This window comes from Streptopelia decaocto (genome assembly GCF_964273445.1).
Source record: "Streptopelia decaocto genome assembly, chromosome: 2".
Lineage (NCBI taxonomy): Eukaryota > Metazoa > Chordata > Aves > Columbiformes > Columbidae > Streptopelia > Streptopelia decaocto.
The window spans coordinates 64,819,239-64,829,851 of NC_138655.1; positions in this window are offsets into that span (position 1 = coordinate 64,819,239).

Genomic DNA, 10,613 nt, shown 5'->3' on the forward strand with positions numbered 1-10,613 from the left:
AAACTTGAGATTATTCAATTTTTGCTCAACAGAAATGCAAAACCCCTTTCAGTGACTACTTAGGGATTAGATGGCACTTTCTTCTTACCCTTGCTGCATCTGCCATTCCTTTCTTCAGATAATTGACAGAATGAATGGGGTAAAATCAGCTGTTCTTCAGCAACACTATTTTTCCTGCTTAGAAGCAGAGAATATGGATAACTTGTAACTGTTCTTATTTTTTTCTCAGTAATCATGGGGCCATGTACTTAAGCAAAATGCATACCCATTATTAAAGCAGCCCATTGGCAGATGCTAACAGGCGGCATATTAACTTACACAGGGATAATTATGTTTAACCGATCTGCCACATGGTGGAAGTCTGTGCGGAGAACACCACCATCATATGGCAAGTCACTGGCAATACTGACCTACAAAGACGGAGAGGGAGGAGGAATTGGCTGGACAACTCCAGCAATATGAAGAAAATCTCTCGTACTCCCTTGCCTCAGCTGTGGAGAAACTACTGGACATGATAGACAAGAAACAGTCCTGGGAGTTCCAACAATTCAAAGAGTATGCGTCCTACTCCCCACCCGTACAGACTAGTATCTCGGCTATTAGGAGTAGGCGTTCCTCTGCTCAAGAGAGGATTTGGAGGGTACACACCACAGTGCACCCTGTGGTTTTACCTGCATGACCACAGAGAGGACATGAGGAAGTGGGATGGAAAATCTATCTTGACCCCAAAGGCATGGGTACATGAGTTGCAAAGAAAAACAGCCACATGGGGGTTCTTCCAGGAAAATTGCTTCACCAGTTTCCAGTGGGCAGCTCCCCAGGTAGAGTAGAAGGGCTGTTCTTGCTTCTGATCTTAATGAAAGGACTTCTTACTCGTATTTCCAAGAAGTGAGTAATGAATACTATGATCAGGACTAGAGGGGCCCTGCCTCCAGCCAGGTGGAGGAGAGGGACAACCCGGTTTACTGGACTGTGTGAATTAGATGGCCTTGAATGTCAGACTCCTTGGAGTATAAACTCTAGTAGACACCAGCGCACAATGCGCCCTAATGCCATCAAGCTATAAAGGGGCAGAATCCATCTGCATTACTGGAGTGACATCGGGATCCCAACAGCTAACTGCAGTGGAGGCTGAAATGAGCCTACGGAGGAACAAGCACCCCAGTGTCACTGGCCCAGAGGCTACATAAATCCTTCCTTGGCATAGACTACCTCAGGAGAGGGTATTTCAAGGACCCCAAAGGGTACTGGTGGGTTTTTGGTATAGGCGCTGTGGAGACAGAGGACAATAAACACCTGTCTACCTTAACCTGTCTCTCAGAAGACCCTTCTGTTGTGGGGTTGCTGAGGGTTGAAGAACAGCAGGTGCCAGTTGCTCCCACAACAGTGTGCTGGCAGCAATATTGCACCAAGACTCCCTGATTTCCATCCATAAGCTGATTCATCTACTGGAGAACCCAGGAGTGATCAGCAAGACTCACCCTTTAATATACGGCCAGTGCAAAAGTCTAACACAGAGTGGAGATTAACAGTAGACTACTGTGGCCAGAATGAGGTCACGCTGCTGCTGAGTGCTAGAGTGCTGGACATGCTAGAACTTCAATAGAAACCATATTCAAAGGCATCCAGGTGATATGCCACAACTGATATCACTATGTGTTTTTTCTCAATTCCTTTAGCAGCAGAGTGCGGGCCACAGCTTGCTTTCCCTTGGAGAGGCATCCAGAATACTTGGAATGGACTGCCCCAGGGGTGGAAACACAGCCCTGCCATTTGCCATGGACTGATCCAGACTGCACTGGAACAAGGCAAAGCTCTGGAACATCTGCAATACCTAGATGACATCATTGTGTAGGGAAATACAGTGGAAGAAATTTTTGAGAAAAGGAAGAAAATTGCTTGAATCCTTCTGAAAGCTGGTTTTGCCATAAAACAAAGTAAGGTCAAGGGACCTGCACAGGACATCCAGTTTTTAGGAATTAAAGGGCAAGATGGATGTCATCAGATCCCAATGGATGTGATTGACAAAACAGCAGCTATGTCTCCAGCTATTAAAAAGGAAACAAAATCTTTCTTCGGCACTGCGGGGTTTTGGAGAATGCACACTCCAAGCTGCAGTTAGATTGTGACCCAGAAGAAGAATTATTTCAAATGGGGCCCTGGGCAACAACAAGCCTTTGAACAAATTAAATGGGAAATAGTTCATGCAATAGCCCTTGGGCCAGTCCAGGAAGGACAAGATGTGAAAAATGTGCTTTACACTTCAGTCCAGAAGAATGAAGAATGCCCCCCCCCTGGAGCCTCTGGCAGAAAGCACCAGGAGAGACTTGAGGTTGAGCCCTGGGGTTTTGGAGTTCAGGATACAGAGGATCCAAGGTCTGCTATACTCCAATTGAAAGAGAGATACTGGCAGCATATGAAGGGTTCGAGCTGCTTTGGCAGTGGTTGGTACTGAATCACAGCTTCTCCTGGCAACTCGACTGCTTGTGCTGGGCTGGATGTTCAAAGGGAGGGTTGTCTCTAGACATCAACCAACTGATGCTATGTGGAGTAAGTAGATCACACTGATCAGACAACAGTCTCAATTCCAGTTGCCCAGGAATCTTGGAAGGGATCATGGACTGGCCAGAAGACAAAGGTCTTGAAATATCACCAGCAGAGAAGATGACACATGCTGAAGACACCTCACTGTATAATAAACTACCAGAAAATGAGAAACAATATGCCCTGTTCACTGATGCATCTTGTCGTATTGTAGGAAAGCATTGGAGGTGGAAATCTGCTGTATGGAGTCCTATAAGACAAGCTGAAAAAATTGCTGAAGGAGAAAGTGAATTGAGCCAATTTGCAGAAGTGAAAACCATCCAGCTGGCTTTAGACATTGCTGAATGAGAAAAGTGGACAGTGCTCTACCTCTGTCCTGACTCATGGATGGTGGCAAATACTCTATGTGGGTGGTTACAGCAATGGAAACAGAACAACTGGCAGAGCAGAGGGAAAACCATCTGGGCTGCCGCATTGCGGCAAGATATTGCTGCCCAAGTAGAAAACCTGGTTGTAAAAGTACATCGTGCCTAAAAGTTGGTCCACTGGAGAACCAGCAAGTAGATCAGGCTGGTGAGACTGAAGTGTCTCAGGTGGATCTGGACTGGCAACATCTCTTCTACCCTGAAGGACTGTTATGGCAGATGGACCCAAAAGTCATGGACTAAATGAACTCAACAGATATTTTAGAGGGAAGGCCCACAGACTAAGGGAATGATATCTGTGTATATATATCAAAAGACAGGAAAAGTGGTGGTGATGAAATAGAATAAATTGTAAAGTGTAGGATATGGGCATGATGTAAATGGTGTAGAATAAGGGGTGGATACTGTTCTGGTTTTGGCTGGGATAGAGTTAATTTTCTTCCTAGTAGTTGGTATAGTGCTGTGTTTTGGTTTTAGTATGGGAATAATGTTGATAACACACTGATGGTTTATTTGTTGCTAAGTAGTGCTTATACTAAGTCAAGAAGCTTCAGCTTCCCATGCTCTGCCAGCGAGGATCTGCACAAGAAGCTGTGAGGAGGCACAGCAAGGGCAGCTGACCCCAACTGGCCAAAGAGATATTCCATACCACATGATGCCACGTTCAGTATATAAACTGAGGGAATTTGTCTGGGGCGTGGTGATCGCTGCTCGGAGACAGGCTCAGATTCAGTCAGAGTGTAGTGAGAAGTTGCATTGTGCATCACTTGTTTTGTATATTCTATTATCATTATTACTATTATTATTGTTTTCCTTTTCTGTCCTATTAAACTGTCTTTATCTTAACCCACAAGTTTAACTTTTTTTTTTTTTTTTTTACTTTTTTTTTTTTTTTAATTCTCTCCTCCACCCCACTGGGGAGGTGGGGGGGAGCAATTGTGTGGCATTTGGCTGCCTGCCAGGTTAAACCAGAGAAAGGTCGATAGGTTTTTGGCAATGCCAACTTTAAGGCTGTCAGGGGAAAAGATAAAAAAGGTAAAAAAAAAGGTAAAAAACCCTATAGTGCTGGACTGCTGCCCTGAGAAAGCCATGAAGAAAACTAATCCATGAGGGAAAACAAAGAGACTAGGCCTTAGAAGAGCTCATGGCTCATGGAAAGAAAGCAAACCACTTCACCCAGAGGGGGAAACATCAGGCTCTGCAGTATATTTCTGCCACAGAGACAGAGATGATAGAGATCTGTTGCAAATGATCCCTGGTCAAGTGTCCACGTGTGCTGGGGAAACTTCCTGCTTATCCATGGCCATCAGTCAATCTGTCCTAAGCTGACAGGTTTATTAGCCTCATAACCAGAGAAAATAAAAGTGCTCATGTAAAGAGATAGTGAATATTTCCGCTTAAGATTTATGAGCATTTTCTTGGAACGGAGAAAAAATACTATATTCTCACCTGAAAAGTCACTTGTCAATTCTCACAAGTATAATGTGCTTGTTCACTTGGATATTGTGGATTCTTTAACTGCTGACTCGTGCCATATGGGTACATATACTTTTAATATACAAATATATAAACAGATATATGTATGGGTGTTGTTTATATGGGCAGCATTCCAAGCATAGCTAAAGATGTTTGCTACAGAGCAAAGGAGGGAACAAAGACCCATTTGATATACTCTGCGATTTCTTTGCAATGAGAGAAGGATATTCTGCCACTGAATGTTCCAAATGGTCAGGTTAAAGGGCTTATTTATGAAGCAACTTCCTGAACATCTTATAAATGACATGTGCTAAAAGGCTTTTTGTTATTACTATGACTAACATTTTTCAACAGCTCAGTTTTTTTGACACATGCTATAACTGTGATATGACTTACTTACTATAAATAACTGTTGCTATTAGTGTAATGTGATCGTTTTTCTAAGGAAAGATTGTGAAGCCATGGCTGCATTTGTGACATTGTAGCTTCTAAACTTTTTGTAATATTAATTACACTTATATATTTTAATTAAGCTTATATACTTTCAGTCGATATTTATGATCTAAATGCCCAGTCTTATCCTAAATCATCAGTGGTTTGGTGGATAAACATGACAAACATACTAAAGTTCTCAAACAAAGTAATGTTGCTTTGACCGTGATTTGTGAATTTATGTTTCAATTTATTCTACTTGGTTCAGCAACCACTGATATAGGCCAAGACCAAATTTAATCCAGTTCTTGCAAGAAAACCAACTTGTACTCTGGGAATATAAAGAACTATATTAAATAGAGCTTTGAAAAATAAATAGATGTTAAAGAAAACATATGACTCTTATGTAGTATTACAGCAAAAGATGAAAAATAACTTTTAACACCAAAAATATTCAGTGGTATACTTGCACACACACAAAAAAACCCAAACAGACAAAGAGAGTGTTTATTTTATTTTAATCCAATTTTATTTAGATATTTCCAATACCTGTCCAAATGAGTAGTTTAGCTTACATGCCAGATACTTAAAAAAAAACCAAACAAGGTACAAAGGAGTGATCCTTTGGAAAGACAATCTCTGTTTTGATTTCACACCTTTCTTAGCCCAGATAAATATTCAAAGTGCTCAGACACATCATTTTAGATTGTGCCTGGACAATAACCTGAAATGCATCATTTGGTTTCTATTTCATTTGGTCACACACCTCCTATATGAAAGAATAAACATTTTGACTGTTACTAAACAGGAATAGTCTAATAAAGCTTTGCTTCATTCTCAACTATTTCACAAAAGGCTTTGCTTTTCTTGTTGTGGAATTACAAGTACTGAGTTTATGGCTGGATCCAGCCTCTTTAATGAGTTTATATGACCCATTACTACTTATTTGAGTTCTGAAAAATGTAGTATTCTAGAACAAAGTGATCCACATTGCAGTGAAAAAAACCCACATACCTCAGAAGTGTATTATTACTGGGCAGAATCTGCTATCAGGATGCTACGATGCATTTCTAAATAATGCACAAAATTGCCTTATTTAAACTATTTCCAGACCTCTCATGGTGTCAAGAGTCCAACAAGTCTCGCACTGAAATCTTTAGATATTCCACTCAAGGACGGCTTAATGCTTTAACATTGAGTTTACTTATTTGATGTATTTGGTGTTACATGCCATTTTGATTCAGAAGCGTGAGACAGTGATATGCTGAAATCACAACACAAGCATGACATAGCAATTGCAACATACAGCTAAACCACAAGACAAAGAGCATGCCCATTGCTGGTTTCTGTATGCTCACTGTCACGAAGCGCACGTACTCCTTGGAAGTGCTCAACAGCCTTTGCCATGATACCTCTTGATCTTTCCTTACAGGTCACGGCAGACTAGGACTCAGGAAACTGCATCTTGCTCTTGCTCTGCTGGGTTAAACTGGTGCACTGAGACTTAAAAGCATGCGTTTTGGGTTTTTCTAGTTTTTTGGTATTTGACTTTTCAATTCCAGCGGTCGTTTCACATAGTTATTATATCTCAATACAGTTTAAAATTTAAGTGGTAGCAATACTCAGAGGAACCAAGTACCTTCGTAATCTCATTGTACTAGGCCCTGTCTGAAAGCTAATGAATATACATTTCAGGTCTGTAATCTTAGAGAAAAAGTGACTAGGATATAGATTACATGTAGACCTTATTATGCTAAATATGTGCATTTGCTTCCTAGGCACTTTCTTATTTTCCATTTTGCAGAACCTTATTCCTCAGCACAGACTTTCAATCCAGTATATGTGCAGAAGTTCCATTTTTCTAGTTTGCTGGGCTATCAAGATACATTATTTCTGGAAAATTACCCATGCTTTTCAAAGGAAAAGTTAAAAATGAGGAGACCTTTTTGTTTTTTAAGGACCTAGCATTTTTAAGCAATTCATAGTGCAAATTGTATCCTCCAGAAAGATACATTCCTTAATACTCTTCTTGATCGGGGTCAATTTTCCTCATACTTGTAATGGCTAGTCAGGACTCAATGATTTCAAGAACACATTCTCAGATCAAAGTTCAGTGACTCCAATCAATACTAACTCCACTTCAATATCACCACCACCCATTTAAGCCCAGTGATGCCATGACCCGTGACCTCTAAAACAGCCTATAACAGCCTATATTCCTCAATCTGTGGTAGTGGCCGATCTAGACTTTCACTTGAATAGCAACAGTCCTGCTACTGCATTTCTCCAAGGCAATAGAAGTTAAGCCTAGGAACTCAAGTTCCTCTGTCACGCACAGTCCTCTCTAGTGCACCTTTTCATTTGTGCAACCCAATGATGGCTGTTTTCCACATCTTGTTATATTCTCTTTTGTGGTACACCATTCTCAACCACAGGTTTCCTTTCTTGGCCCCCATTTCAATTCTGCTCTCAAAGATTTTTCTTCTCTAACAGTAGTTTCATCTTTTCCAATGTTTCACATCTTTATCTGACAAACTTTTAAATTCAACATGAAAAAAAGCTGAACACAGTATCTTTCCCCTAAAACTCTTCTCCCCACCTACTCTCCGTATTTAATGCCAGGGTCACATTTTTGCTTTGAACACCATACTGGACTCAGAAAAGAGCAAGGACCTGAACTTTTTTCCATCAGGTCAGAAATTCCATGGAATGGCTATATAATCTTCCTTACCAAACTTTATATGAATCTTATACATTTACATTTTTTAAAACTACTTTTATAAACGAAAATTATGTATCACTGTAAATGCAGCCTTAACCAATTGCTGATCAGATTCTAAGGCTTGCAATGTTTTCACCTTAATGTTCAATTAAATTAATGGCCAGTCCCCAGCTCTTTTACAGCAGTCAGGAAATAGCTGGACTCCTATGGCACTGAGCAGGTCACAAAACCAAGAACAAAAGTTGTACAAGATCCAGAAACGTGGCAGTAGCGATTCCATAAATACACTGAAGAGATAGCTGATCCTATTGATTTTACATTGACAATGACTCCCATACTCAGTAGCAGTACAGAACTCTAAATGAAAAAAAAAACACCTGCTCCCGCGATGTGTCCTTGTAGACAGTGCTGGAGGTACTGCCACTGGATTGATCGTGTATACAGAACAGAACAAGGGGAACTCCCAAAAGGAGCTTTTTTAGTGTCTCCTGTAGGAGTTCACACCTATGCCTCAACTTGAGCCTACTTGCCTGGAGCACTTTTCAGAGACTTTGCATTCTGGCTGAATTCACAGTATAGTAGGTGCAGTGCGAACACAAAGCAGCATGCAATACCTGCCTCAAAGCATCTACACTTATGTCTTCAGAACTGTAAATAACGCCTCATAAATTCAAAGGAAGTTTGAAACACTCAGACTGTTGTGAAAATAATGTGGGAAGTCACTCCTTTTTAATAGCAGAGTCAGAAATATATCACATATTTTCCCTTACAAAGTAGTCTCCATGAGCGTGACTTAGTGGTTCATCCACTGATCACAGTATGTGAAGAGGATCCTGCCCACAGCCCTCCTTTCTGACCTGGGACAATCTTGTTTGAAAAGTTTGGGTAAAGGAAATTGAAATGCAGGTATTTTCTTCAAATTTATATTATTTAAAAATTAATTGGAGATGTCAGTGCTGTTTTCCCCTTTAATTAATAATGTATAATGCAACTTTAACTACAATTTAATTACATTGTGAAGGCAGAAGGTATTTTCTGAAAGCTCTTGAAGGTTTTTTCTCTTGCTTTTAGGGAATCAGTAATCCCATTAGTATTAATAGTTTATCTGCCTAAATTCCTCGTATATTATTATGAGAACTGAGCTCAAAGTTTAACTATTCTAAAAAAATGTAATGCCTGTAAATTAAACATGTTCTACTAAATCTTAGGGGCATTAAAATGGAAAGAGATGTATGGAATTTCAATGTGATTTTGGCTAACCATGTTAGAGAATCTGGACTTTTATTCACATAAAGAAATGTTGCATTAATATAGATTATCAAATTTCCCAAATTGAAAATAGCTAGTATGCTACCCTCAGAAAAGATTTTGATATTGACAGAGGACATCTCTTTCCTGCCCAGAAAAGGAGGTGTGAAAGCATTCCTATTTACAGTTGTCAAGAGAACAAGCTGATTCTTCTCACCTTGGCTGCAACAGGAAAGACTCCTTTTCTCATTAGCTCTTGGAGTTTACATTTAGATGACATTCTTTTGAAAGGGGACTTCATAGAATCACAGAATGTCCCGAATTCGAAGGTACCCACAAGGAGTCCAACTCCTGCCCCTGCATGTGACAACCCCACAGTTCACACCATGTGTCTGAGGGCATTGTCCAGTCTCTTCTTGAACACTGTCAGACTTGGGCCCGTGACACGTCCCTGGGGAGCCTGTTCCAGTGCTCCACCACTCTCTGGGGGAAGATCCTTTTCCTCATGTCCAACCTAAACCTCCCCTGGCACATCTTTCTGACATTCCCATGGGTTCTGTCTTTAGTTGCCAGAGAGATCAGTGCCTGTCCCTCAAAGAAGGGGCTTTTGGTTTTGGTAATTTCTTGACATGAATGATGTAATTCACCCCTCAAAGTAGCTGTTTCAGGCTATCTGTGAGGTTATGTAGACAAATTTACTTGGTCATGGTTCCAATTAGCCTGTGGGCTGGAAATCCACCTGTACAGGAAAAAAAAGAGAAAACACTCCATCTCCCAAATCATGGCATGCTGATGCAGCTATCTAACTTTCAACAACAGTGCAAAACGTAGAAAACAAGAGATCCTAAAATTCATTTTGACCTAACCTGCAGAGGAAACTCAGACATCCACAGGAGGTCAGAAGCAGGCCAGAGGAAAATCTATTATGACCCCTAAGAGGAGAAGTTTTAGAAAAAACACCAGAAGCAAAAGATCAGTAACACATCGATCAGAGTTGCAAATGCTGTATTTCCTTTAAATGTACAACGTGCAACTGGCTGTTTCGAATGTGAATATATGGGCATTTCGAGTGCAAAGTTCAAGCACAAAGCCTGAGTTGCAGAAGCAGAGGACTCTCTCAGACAAACACTGTGAAGTAAGCCTATCTCAGATTCCTTAGATGAGATCAGCTGATGTTGAGAGGAAACTGTCTGACCAGTGGAACACACTCTCACTTTGATTACTGGAATGAGAAGATCCTTCAGGAGACTGAAGCAAATGAGTGGTACCTACCAGAGCTTCTCAAAAGCAAGTCCTATGAAAGAAGCCGCAGGAGTTCCATTCTTTCTTTGTGGAAGAATACTATTATAGGGCTGTTTATCCAGATAAACAAACTTTCCTTCAATTTGTCTAGAAACATTTGAAGGGTAAGTGCAACAAATACGAATTTGTATTTGATGGAACAGTAGGTTCCAACAGAGCCTCAGAAATGAGGACAGGTCTTTTTCCATGCAGTCAGTTTTCCCTCTGAATTTGTGATTCCACTTCTAAGGATCTTCTGTGATAAACAATGCTGGAAGCTGGAGTAAGAGATCCAAGTCAACTCTGATGTTGCCCAGCCTGCTGAGCACCTCCATAAAACTGGCTGAGTATGGATTAGGTGGGAAGTCACCTCCATAGGAGAGGGGAGAGGCCTCTGAAGAGGCATGTAGGCAGCTATGACTTTCAAGGTGTCTTGGTGGAGTCTCAGTCTCCTTGTAAAGTGGAAAGTTCTTTCAAACCCCACC